Genomic DNA, 12,163 nt, shown 5'->3' on the forward strand with positions numbered 1-12,163 from the left:
AATTGCATTTGCAATCAGTCTGGCATTTGGGAAAGACCCTGAGGGTTGAGCAACAACACTTAAGGAAACACATCAGTGCTTGTTTCAGGAATCAGTTGCTTACACCTTTTCAAACAAAGAAAAGAAAAGCAGCAGTTGATTTAGAAGCTGTCTTTTCAGTTTATTGTTTTTGTAGGCTAATCTACTGTGAGGCACTAATGGTGCAGTGTTCATCGTGTGACAAGTGGTATCACCTGGGATGTGCAGGTGTAACTGCTATTGCCATTCAAAGAAAATCAATTGTATGGAATTGCTTGGCTTGTGAATCTTGTTAAAGATAAATTAAGCACTGATTTGCATCCTGACACCACTCTTTTCCACCCCCACCCAACCCTGCCCAGTCTACTTAAAGAGTAAGTAGCGGGGTTCCGAAAAATATAGCTTTACACATCCCCATAGGTTGTTAAAACTGTTTAAATAACTTATAAGAGCAGACATTGTGAAAAGAGCTTTGAAACAAACTTCCTTTGCATGGAGAGAGGGAGTTTGGTGAGTGTTTAAACCAAGTTTTTGTAATGTTGTACTGAGGGCTAATGCCCAGCCTGCAACTGTTTAATCTTTTGTTTGAACCTTCTTTTGGCTCTCGTGTTTTATTTGTTACCGTTTTATCTTTCTTTGTGTGATAAATGTGTGCAACAGCACTTTAGCTTTCTTGACTCTGAGACTCCTTCCTACTAGTAAAGTCTTGGACCAAGGCATTATCCTGTCACAGGTATATCATTTAAAGTTGTAGCAACACGGAGACATATAATGCTATATTTTCCAGAACCCCTCTACTAACTCTTTAAACTTATGCTTCCGTTCCTTTTCATTGATGTTCACATCCGCCATCGCCTCTCTTTTGAGGTCGCCAATCGGCCTCTTTCCTCCTCAACCATCCAGTTTCTACTACTCTCTGCTTCCTCAGAAAGAGCCTTCAACATATGCTGTAAGTCCTGTCCACTGAATACAGTATTAGTGTGCGAAAAAGTCCCGACCGCCCACCTGTACTGGATAAACCCAGATTCTTAACCCACCTGTACTGGATAAACCCAGATTCTCCTCCCCCGCTGTTCCACCTCAGATGTTAACAGCATACCAGAGTTTCTTCCTCCCGTAGGCCACCCATGGAATCCTGCCAGGAGAACAAGGCGTGTTGAGAGTGACCACAGGCCTCCTCTTCCCTGTTATGTCTTCCCCATGATGTCATTGATGTGAAGGGCAGCCTTTGCATCTTCCATCATGTCCTTTGCTGCCCCCTTTCACATGCTCATCACGCAATTTTACTAGTGTCTCCTACAGCCGAACCTTAACACACTTTAATTCCTCATTTAGAGCTGAGGATGGCAACTGCACTTTACCCTTACCAAAAAGTGTTAAATTAGGCTAAATTGATTATTTAATTGGAAAGATTGGGCAGACCAATTTGACCTGGCAGCAGATATAAATCAAATCATGGCTTAAACTTAAATTTATGGGACTCTTGATTTCAGGTCGGGCCAGAGAAATCTTTGAAGGTTTGCCGGAGGAAACACAAGATAGTTACGATAACATAAAAACTGCTATGCAAAGGTATTTGACCCCTCAGACCAGTGATGAAGGCTAAAATCAGATGAACTTCAAAATCAGAAGCAGCAGGCAAAGGGAAGCATTAGAGAGTTTGGTAGCGCTATTAGGCAGTTGATTTCTAAAGCATACCCTACAGACAATTCTGACACTAGAGATAGAATAGCTTGTGACCATTTGATAACGCATATAGGCAGTGGAGAACTGAGAATACAGCTCCATAGTGCTAAATCAAAGAAGCAATTAACTTGGCTTCAGAGATTGAACTGATTAGAGGATAGCACAATAGCACCCCCTAGTGACGCAGCTATGCGAACTGTGAATGCACCAGAGACAACTGCTTCTATAGTAGCTAAAGTGTTGGGAATAGTAAAGGAGCTGCAGAAAGAAATGTATCAATTAAAAGAGGTTAATCAGGGAAGGTCTAGGGAACAGCATCATTGCTCACCCCCTTGCCGTAACAATGGGCCTTGGAAGTTATCACTCCCTAGAATTAGGAGGAATCAATATTGGAATTGTGGGAGTTGGAGGCATTTAAGCAGAGCCTGTCCTGAACCGATGGAAAACTAGAGGGGGTAGGGGAGTTTTGTCGCTCGCCTGACCAGTTGCCTACATCTGAAAATTGGCCAAGGGTATACTGCCCCTCCTTGAGTGTAGGAGATGGTGTGTACTTGGAAGGACTTGTACTTGTCCCCTGCCAGTTTTTAATTGATAATGGAGCCCAGGTCTCCCTATTGAGAAAAACACTTCTCAATCAGATTTCCTCCGGTGTTGTTCTCACCCCTTATAATAAGAGTGTTAGAACCGCTAACAATAGGATTAGTATAGATTTAAAAGCAAAAACTTGGAAGTTTTTAAACCAAACTTTCACATTAGTGTCCAAGTTCAATGAGTGTGTAGTTAAGCAGGTCTGTTTGAGTGAGACTGTAATCATTCCAGCTCATACTGAGGATGTTGGCAACAGAGGTGAGGGGGTTGAATGAACAAGGTTGTGAGGGGATAGTGGAGCCAGCCTTTGCCTTCACATAAAAATATAATGTCTTTATGGCTAGAGTTGTTGCACACCCTCATTGTGGACAGCTGGTAGTTCATGTAGCTAATTTACAAGGGGAACCACAGGAGTTACGGAACAGTTATTTCTGAGTTTACTGCAGGAGTTGTCTGTGGGGGCCAGCTGGAACGGTGGCTGGAAGTACCATTTCACTATTCAACTAAACATTAACCAAGGCGTCTGCAGGGTGTCAAAATGCAGATGCATTATCGCGCTGACCACCAGGGGTCACTGTTGTTCCAGCTTGTATAATTCCACAAAATGAGGCTTTTCAAGCAAGTGAGGACGCAAGAGATGTTCAAGAAGCTCAGAGCACTGACCCAGACTTGTGCAAGCTCATTCAGTGGAAGACCGAAGGCAGGGAGCTGCACCCAGAGCTGTGAGATCACCCTGAGCTAAGGAAGTTCTTGGGGGTGTGGGGACAATTGACTATAGAAGACAGCATCCCAAAAAGATGCCCGAGAGATCCTAATCAATTGGCTTCAGAGTACCGAGTTGTATTGCCAAGGTCATTAATACCGGCTGCCTTACAGTCTCTTCACAAAAAAGTTACTGGGGGCAATTTTGGGGTTGCAGAACTGAAAGAGAAGGATAGGGATTGGTTCTATTGGCCGGGTTAGGTAAAAGATATAGAGGAATGGGTGGGGAAATGTGAAGCATGTAATGTTTTTAAGACTATAGGTACTGCCCCTTGTGCTCCAATGTACCCTGTTCAAGCTTTCTGCCCCTTTGAGAAAGTAACTATAGATCTAGTAGGTCCCCTTCCTACTTCCCCTAGTGGCCATTGCCATATTTTAGTAAAGCATTACTTTTCTAAATGGGCAGAAGCTTTCCCAATCCTTTTTAAAGAGGCTGCTACAGTAGCAAAAGTATTGGTTGAGCAGTTTGTAATGTGATATTGGACTCCACACACCATTCATACAGACCAGGGTAAAATTTGATTTTAGGCTTTTTAAAGAACTTCTACAGATCCACCAGACTTGCACTACCCCATACCATTCTCAGTCTGGTGGCCTAGTAGAAAGGTTCAATAGGAGACTAGGAACCATGCTATCTGTGTTTGCCAATAAGAATGAAAATAACTGGGTTGAGTTACTCCTGTATGTTCTCTTTGCATACCATAGTAATGTACAAGCAACCATTAAGTTCACTCCCCATAATGTTCTGTTTGGCTGAGAGATCATTATGCCAATCGATTTACTCATGAACTTAGAACGCCCTGAGAAGTATAATTCTTCCCCAGAATATGTGCTGGTTCTAGCAGAGAGGCTGAGCTCAGTACATGGTGCTGTGCAACATCACAAGGAAAAGGCCTCAGGGAGACAGAAAACATTTTATGATCTAAAGGTAAGCATGCAGTACTAATCTGAGGGTGAGAAGGTTTGGGTTAAAAACACAGCTCGGAGAAGAGGTAAGTGTCCTAAGTTTCAGAAGCATTATTTAGGGCCCTATATTGTGACTAAAAGGCAATTGGATGAACTGTACCAGCTGATTGGACATGATGGACAGACTCGGGTGATGCATTGCAATTAACTAAAGCCATGTTTTAATAACTTTGTTGTTGCTTCTCAGAATCCAGTATACTCTAATGGCCAGTGCCAGTACTTCCAGTCTACTAGAAAATGAACAGAATGGACAGTATATGATGTCCCCTGTTCTTGGTGGGTTTACCAATGAAGAGGACCTATCTGGGTCAGCCTCCTAGAGCAAGTAACAAGTGGTGTTGCAGGAACAAGAGTGGATTGAGTGGATTGTTTGCAGTTGAAGTTCAGGCAGCAAAAGAGCAATCACTTCAATAAGACAACCCCCCCACTCTCTCTCTCTCTCTCTCTCTCTCTCTCTCTCTCTCTCTCTCTCTCTCTCTCTCTCTCTCTCTCTCTCTCTCTCTCTCTGTAGCAGTGTTCTGACATTCTCCCCCAAATAGTATTGCTTGTTAATTGTATTTTTAAACACTAACCACATACTGTATTTTACCCTAGCTTAACGAGGTGGGACATTTTAAAGGGGTTATGTTTATAATCTGTATTATTGCAGATTACTATCAGAGCATACTATCAGAACTAGAGGGGTGTTAATTGCTGACTGTGGAGGTGGTGCAGCCTACAGGGGTTTGCAGCTGTGTGTGGGGTCTCGAAAAACTACTCATTTCTAAATCTTTTGTAGTCATCTTTGTATTACTTTAGTATAAATACATGTTAATTTGGATTCATATATTGTTTTTTTCTGACTTTATGTGAACGAAAAGACACACATTTTCCCATTTTCCCATTGGAAATAGTGATATTTTGAAATATCACTGTCCTGGTCACAAAAGCAAAGTTTGTGGGGAATAATAGCCATTTTCTATACTTTTGAGGCATAAGCAATTAGGAAATAACACTTACTACCCAGGAACAAAAAAAAAAATATTTTGTTACACAGTGATATTATTGGGCCGAGATGACTTGCATGGTCACGTATAGCTCTTCAACTTAATTCTTGAAATAAACACTTATGCTTTCCCCGATTTAGTGAAATTAAATAGGCCTAGCCTCCTTGTGAACTGCGCGGAATTATTATTATTTCTTGGTAGACACCCATACTTAGTAATGTGCATATGAAAGATCAAATTGAAAATCGAAAGCTTACCTAAAATAGCTAGATGAGAGGATTCATTCTTTTGATTTCTGCATCAGAAATCTTGAGCACGCAATGTGTTTCTACTGGTTTATAGTACTCTGACGTTATTGTTTTTATTAAGTCAGCAATATGAAAGCCATGCTCTTGTTTATTTTCTTTGGGTAGTTTTGGGACACTGAGTTTATTTGATAATGGTATATTTTATAATAATAATGATTATAATAATATCGGATGTCTGAAAAAACAAATGTAACACTTGCAGAGAACTGACTATATGCAGTGGATAACCTAGTAGTATTGAACACTAGTGCACAGGGTAAGAAAAAAAATCCAAGGTAATCATTTTTAGATCAGTATGAAGTGTCTTACAGATGCAGTTATTTAAAACATGTATTTTTGATATAAAAGTAAATGGTACGAAACTGTTTAATTAAGGCTGGTAAAAAAAAAACAATTTAAGATTGTGGTTTCAAAATGGTTCGGCTGTTGTCAGGGGAAAATGAATCAATGGTCACATGATGATTGTCTTTTTGAACAGCTGTCTTTGTAAAGGTGTGGATGTGTTTGTGAACTTGTGTACCAGTGTCTTACAAAAGAGAAAAAATTAAACGTGTACCTGCCAGAAAGCAACAAACAAAAGCTTTAGTCTCCGTGTTCTGTGTTGTAGGAAGTGATCATTGCATTGCGCACTGACGAACTCGTTGATTTTAATTTCGCGTAATACAGACCTTTTTTCCAGTATGTTCAGTTTAATAAAATATAATCAGATTGTAATGTGAAAAACGTGACATATGGACTTTAAATCCCTGTCGAATCACCTCCCAAGACTCTTTACAGGCTTTTCAGACACAGTTGGAATAACCTTTCAATCAATGTAGAACACTTTATCCACTACTTTGCTTTTGATGATGGAGATGCTTCTTGATTTGGCAGACTTGAACTGCATACGCTACCATCTGATGTTGTCTTCTAGTTTGCAAAGTAACCAATTGGTGCTGGCTTCCATTGTAGTCATGGTGTTCAAGTCGTCTAAGTATGCTCTAAGTGGTGGTAGCCACATGCCAGAAACCAACTGTTCTCTTCCCACTCTCATATCTATAAGCAAAGATGGTATCCCCTACCTTATCTAGGTTTCTTAATACTGTTCCATTTAACATCTCCAACAACAATTAAGATCCATGTCAATCATGTGCCAAGCCATTTTCTCAGAGGCTCTTGGCCACTTAACCCTTGGTTTGCACCCGTTATGGTTCCTTTCTCTTCTAGGCTGGTTCATCTGACAAGGCTCGTCACTAGCTGTACTACTACTGGGAAAACTATAACAGGGGTGCTGGTTTCTTGCAAACTCTGATTTGCATCACTGGATTTCTCATCTAACTTGACCAATAAGCTTACAAATGATACTGCGTTCAATAAAAGTTGATGTTCTGATATTCAGCTAATGTAACTTGCAGTCAGACACCCTGCATGTAAATTGTTTGATTATATGTATGTATATTTAATTGTTTCAACTTTTTTTAAAAAATAAAAGTGTGCACCTGTGCTTAACTGCAGTCTCCGTCTACAGCCCGGCACCGACCGCACTACATGTCGGCTTTGACTTCGGCACTGATCGACTCGGCGCTGACCTCTCGGCACAAACTGCGCACATCTCGACGCTGACCTCGGCATCGACAGCACTCGCCTTGATGCCAATCCCAACACCCTAAAGTAGTTAATTATCTCATTTTACCTGTTAAACCTGGAATGGAATGGCCCACCGGACCGTGATTGGATACCCCTGGTATAAAAATAAAATATTACAGAAACAAATAAAAAAAACATATTGTTACTTTTGAAGGAGGTGATATGGACCATTTCTGTGGATTCAGCACCGGTGAATCATTTTAAAAATGCATCTGCAGGCTGCTCATTGAGCACAGCAATTAAAAAAAAAAAAAACTGCAGAGCATGTCAGTCCAGTCTACTGGGTCCTCCACTGGTTTTCACCAGTGTGACCGGTGTAAAGCAAAATTGCCCAGGCAGGATGAGCACCAATCCTGTGCCAGGTGCCTAGGGCCAGAGCTCGTAGCCAAGGCACTGGCAGGTAAGCTGGACTGCTCTCCATGTCGGAAGTTTTCGAGGAGAACAAAGCGACAGAGAGCAGCCCTATCCCCAGCAGAGTCTCTCTCCTCAAGTCATGGGAAAATGAGATCTGTGGTCCGAGAGCCTCCACAGAGGTCGTCCCGGACCCCACCTGCTACAGTGACCAGGGAACTCTACCGCACAACTGGGTCACCCTCCCCTTCCCCACCATCGGTACAGAGGTGCAGACACCTCTAAAAGGAGGCGAGATGGTCACCGCCGAGGCGGTACCACTCTAGGGGATGCTTACCGGAAGACAGACGGTCGGCGCGCTGGCACCGCTCCCCTTCCCCAGGGGACAGGAGGTCGCCATGCAGGCACCGCTCCCCTTCCCCATGCAGGTGCAGACATTCACCGTCTCAGTTGACTCGAAAGTGCTCCAAGCTCGGCCGAGAGGCGCTTCGCGGAGCTGGCGGAGACTATAAGGGCCCAGCAGACCATGTTGGAGACCCTGTTGAAATCTCAGAGTGGCTGAACCCTACCACCGGGCAGACCCAGCACCCACACTCTCGTTTCCCGTCCCCTTTGCCCAGACCACCTAGCCCAGGCGAGCTGTCCTTCACGGCATCCAGGTTGGATGTGTCGGACCCAGCCACCTCAGTCAGGAAGGCCACAGTGGGGATCACCCTGCCGCCCTTGACACACGTGTCACAGAGGGAGGAGTTCCGGGCGCTAATGCAGCGTGCATCTGCAGCCATGGATGTCCCCTGGCCAGCAGAACAGGAGGGAAAAGGGAACCGCTTCCTCCAGCATAGAGGGCACCCCAACACGTCCTCCCCTTATGCCAGGACTTCCTGGATTTGGAGCCATCTGCATCTGCACCCTCAGCCTCCAAAATCTCTGCTTTTAACTGCAGGAGCCCAAGGGAGACCACCCCTGAGAGGCCCCGGCTGCCACCAAACCCCACAACCGGACTGACCAACAGCAATGACCCATGGCAAGGCTGCACCCAGGACTCCTGGGTGCTATCGACTATGAGATACACTCTACAATTCCGTATAGGTCCGTCACCCTTCAAGGGTGTGCTCCTCACCATCGTCGTCCCAGTGAGGGTGATACCCCTTCAACAGGAGATCGCCAATCTTCAAAGAAAGAACTCTGTATGCTTGGTAAGTCCAAGCGATGCCCTCAGTGGCTTTTACTCCAGGTACTTCCTGGTGCCCAAAAGGGACGGCGGTTTCAAACCAATTATGGACCTCAGCGTCCTCAACTTGAAACCTCAGGAAGTTCAACATGTTGACAGCACAGCGTATCCTCCAGTCCATCCAACCTGGTGACTGGTTCATATCGATCGACCTGCAAGATGCCTATTTTTATGTCCCGATCCATCCTGCACACTGAAAATATCTGCACTTCGCCTTTCAATGCAACGCGTATGAATTCTGCATGCTGCCATTTGGCCACTCGCTAGCACCCGCACATTTTTAAAGTGCATGGATGCAGCACTGGCTCCACTCAGGCTGCGGGGTATTGGGATCCTGAACTATCTGGACGATTGGTTGGTGTGCGTACAGTCAAAAGCACACGAAGAGGCGCACACAAAACAGGTCATAGATCATGTGGCGAAGTTAGGGCTCTCAATACATCAATAGAAGAGCAACTTTGTACCGTCTCAGTCCACAGTGTTCCTGGGTATCAAACTGAACTCTGTGAGCATGCCTGCCGCACTGTCAGAAGACAGGATTCGGTTGTCGGAGACCACACTCTCCCTATTCAGAGAGGACGCTCTTCTACAGGTCAAACTATATCAAAGAATCCTTCCACTAGGGCTGCTGAGAATGCGTCGGCTTCAACCCTGTGTGAATACGCTCAAGGTACACCTGGTCTGAGATTGGTACTGGCTGGTGTGAGTGTCCAGACAATGCCGGCAGACACTAGAGTGGTGGCTCCATCCCGGCAATCTACCTCTCGGGTCTCCCCTTGGATCCCCTCACAGAAGGGAAGTGCTCACTACAGACGCCTCCAGTCTGGGATGGGGAGCAGTCTGGAATGGGAGAGGAATAAGAAGTCAGTGGAAGGGACATTGGCAGCAAGCACACACAAATGCACAAGAGCTGCAAGCAGTGACCCTGGTGTTATTTCATTTTCGCCAGCAATTAGCGCACAAACATGTGCTGGTGTGGACAGACAACACCACAGTGGTAGTCTCCATAAATCACCAAGGTGGCCTGCGCTCACTCCTGTCATGGATGCACAGAAACTTGCGTTCCATCAGGGCAGTTCACCTCCCCGGCGTGGACAAGGCAGCAGACCTCCTGTCCAGAGGAGCTCCAGACAGCTCGAAGTGGAGGCTGCATCCGCAAGTGGTGAAACAGATTTGGGAGAGGTTTCGACCGGCACGAGTCGACCTCTTTGCCACAGCCGAGTCCGCTCATTGCCCTCTATGGTTCTCAATGAAGAGACGGGGGGGCCCCCTAGGAGTAGACGCGCTAGCTCACCCCTGGCTACAGGGGCTATTGTATGCGTTCCCTCTGCTACAATTATTACCCCTGACACTAGAGAGGATCAGGGTGAAGAGAGCACAGGTTTTGTTGGTTGCACCCAGATGGCTGAGGCACCCCTGGTTTCCTCTCCGACATGTTGTCGGATCAGCCGTGGCAGCTGCTGCTGCGCAAGGACCTCCTGAGCCAAGCGGAGGGGTTATTATGGCACCCGAACCCAGCCCAGCTCCAACTCTGGGTCTGGCCGTTGAACGGAGCCGTCTATTCAGACGAGGTTTGGCAGATGCAGTAGTAGAAACACAACAGTCTGCTAGGGCACCGAGCACTAGAGCCCAGAACTCATAGAAATGGAAAGTTTTCCAAGACTGGTGCCTTGCCGAAGGTCACGATCCGGTGACTTGCCTGATTGAGACGATATTAACCTTCTTACAACACCTGTTTGACGCAGGAAAATCAGCGTCCACTTTGAAGGTATACCTGACAGCAATATCAGTTTGCCATGACAAAACTGACTCGGTGTCCCCTGGGGCACATTTCCTGCAGTGCAGTTTCTTAAAGGGGCTCAGAGGCTTCGTCCTCCCATAAAAAGTATGGTCCCCAAGTGGGATCTAGAACTGGTACTGCAGGCCCTTATGCGCCCTGTTTCATTAAAAGTGGCATTTTTAATAGCCATTACATCTGCCAGACGAGTAAGTGAGCTTCATGCGCTGTCCATCGATGACACATGTATGGTTTTCACTGGAAGTGACTCACGGGTAACATTAAGAACAAATCCATCCTTTTTGTCAAAGGTGGTTTCTCCATTCCATATTAACCAATCAGTGGTTTTGGAAACTTTCAGACCTCCCCCACACGAGTCAAAGGAGGACCGTAGACAACACACGCTATGCCCAGTTCGGGCTCTGCGTTGTTATTTGGATAGTATGGTGTCCTGGAGACACTCCAACCAGCTGTTTGTCTGCTACGGGTCCCGCTGTAGAGGTCAGGCCCTATCGAAGCAACGTCTAGCATAGAACAGATGGACTCCCCGTTACAGGGGGACATTATGGCCCATTCTTCCAGGGGCCAGGCAACTTCATGGGCTTTCCTTCATGGCACCTCCTTAGATGAGTTATGCAATGCTGCTACATGGACAGGTAGTCAGACATTTGTGCGTTTTTACCGCCTTCATGTGACACAAATGAAAGAGACCTTCTCTGGGCTCTAGAGTTTTGCAGGCAGCATGCCCTTCGGCGTCATGTGGGCTCTGTTGCTATCGCCATGGGGCTGTACTGTCGGTAATCTGGAGCCAAGACAGCTTTGGTACAGCTTTCCCATTCGGTAATGGTTGTCATTCGAATTGAAAGGGAACATTAGGTTATTACCATAACCCTGGTTCCCTGAAAAGAGAACGACAACCATTACCCTTTGAGGTCGTGTCCCGAGCTGACCTCTGTTTTTGAAAGAAAATGGCGATGTGCTACTGTGAGGATGTCCCTCTTCAACAGGAGGTGGGCGGGACTTCCCCCTCACAGCAGGGCCCTGATAGGGCAGCATTTGTATATTTGCTCAGAGATTGACGGTCAGAGAGGCTCTTCCCATTCGGTAATGGTTGTCATTCTCTTTTCAGGGAACCGGGGTTAGGGAAATAACCTAACGTTTCGTTACGTTTAACTAGCCTGGAAAAACACCACAGATCAGCTGCTATTGTTTAGTTACGTCGATCCTGGACCAAACCATTATAAGGGGGGGGGGGGGGGGGGGGGTTGAATGTTATATTTAACGAAAATAAAAATTATGATCACTGTAAAGGTATTTGTGTGTCTAATCCTTATGTGTGTGATTTATAATAAGTTAATACGTCGTGTGACGGGTGTATCTCATTGTATAAGAGACATCATTTCGCGCAGTTTGTGAAGCCAGAACCGTTCAGCTTCGCTTCGCCGTCCTCTCGCTCAAACTGCAAGAGAGATGTCACCTCTTAAGTCTTATACAGTTGAGACACCCTTCACACGACGTTAATGTGAACAGCCCGTTACAAAGTAAGGCAACAAAGCTAGAGCAACATCACTTACACAAATGAAAAGGCGTTTGTTTGTTTGTTTTGTTTTGGTGGAGTAAAATCACGGACACCAACAAAAATCACGGAATCCGTGACATTTGTGACCACCGTGACTTAATCCCAGTCTTACCTATAGATAGGTGATCATATGGCTCCATGTTCACCGGGGCAGTTCAAGCTTTTCAACTTGCAACCCAATGCATCCCAAACTATCCCAAACTGTCCCAGTGAACATGAAGCCATATGGTCACCTTATAGTGAATAAAGTTCTTTGCCTAGGCAAATATGTCCGCCCGGGCTGCA

This window comes from Polyodon spathula, chromosome 3 (assembly GCF_017654505.1).
Source record: "Polyodon spathula isolate WHYD16114869_AA chromosome 3, ASM1765450v1, whole genome shotgun sequence".
Classification (NCBI taxonomy): Eukaryota; Metazoa; Chordata; class Actinopteri; order Acipenseriformes; family Polyodontidae; genus Polyodon; species Polyodon spathula.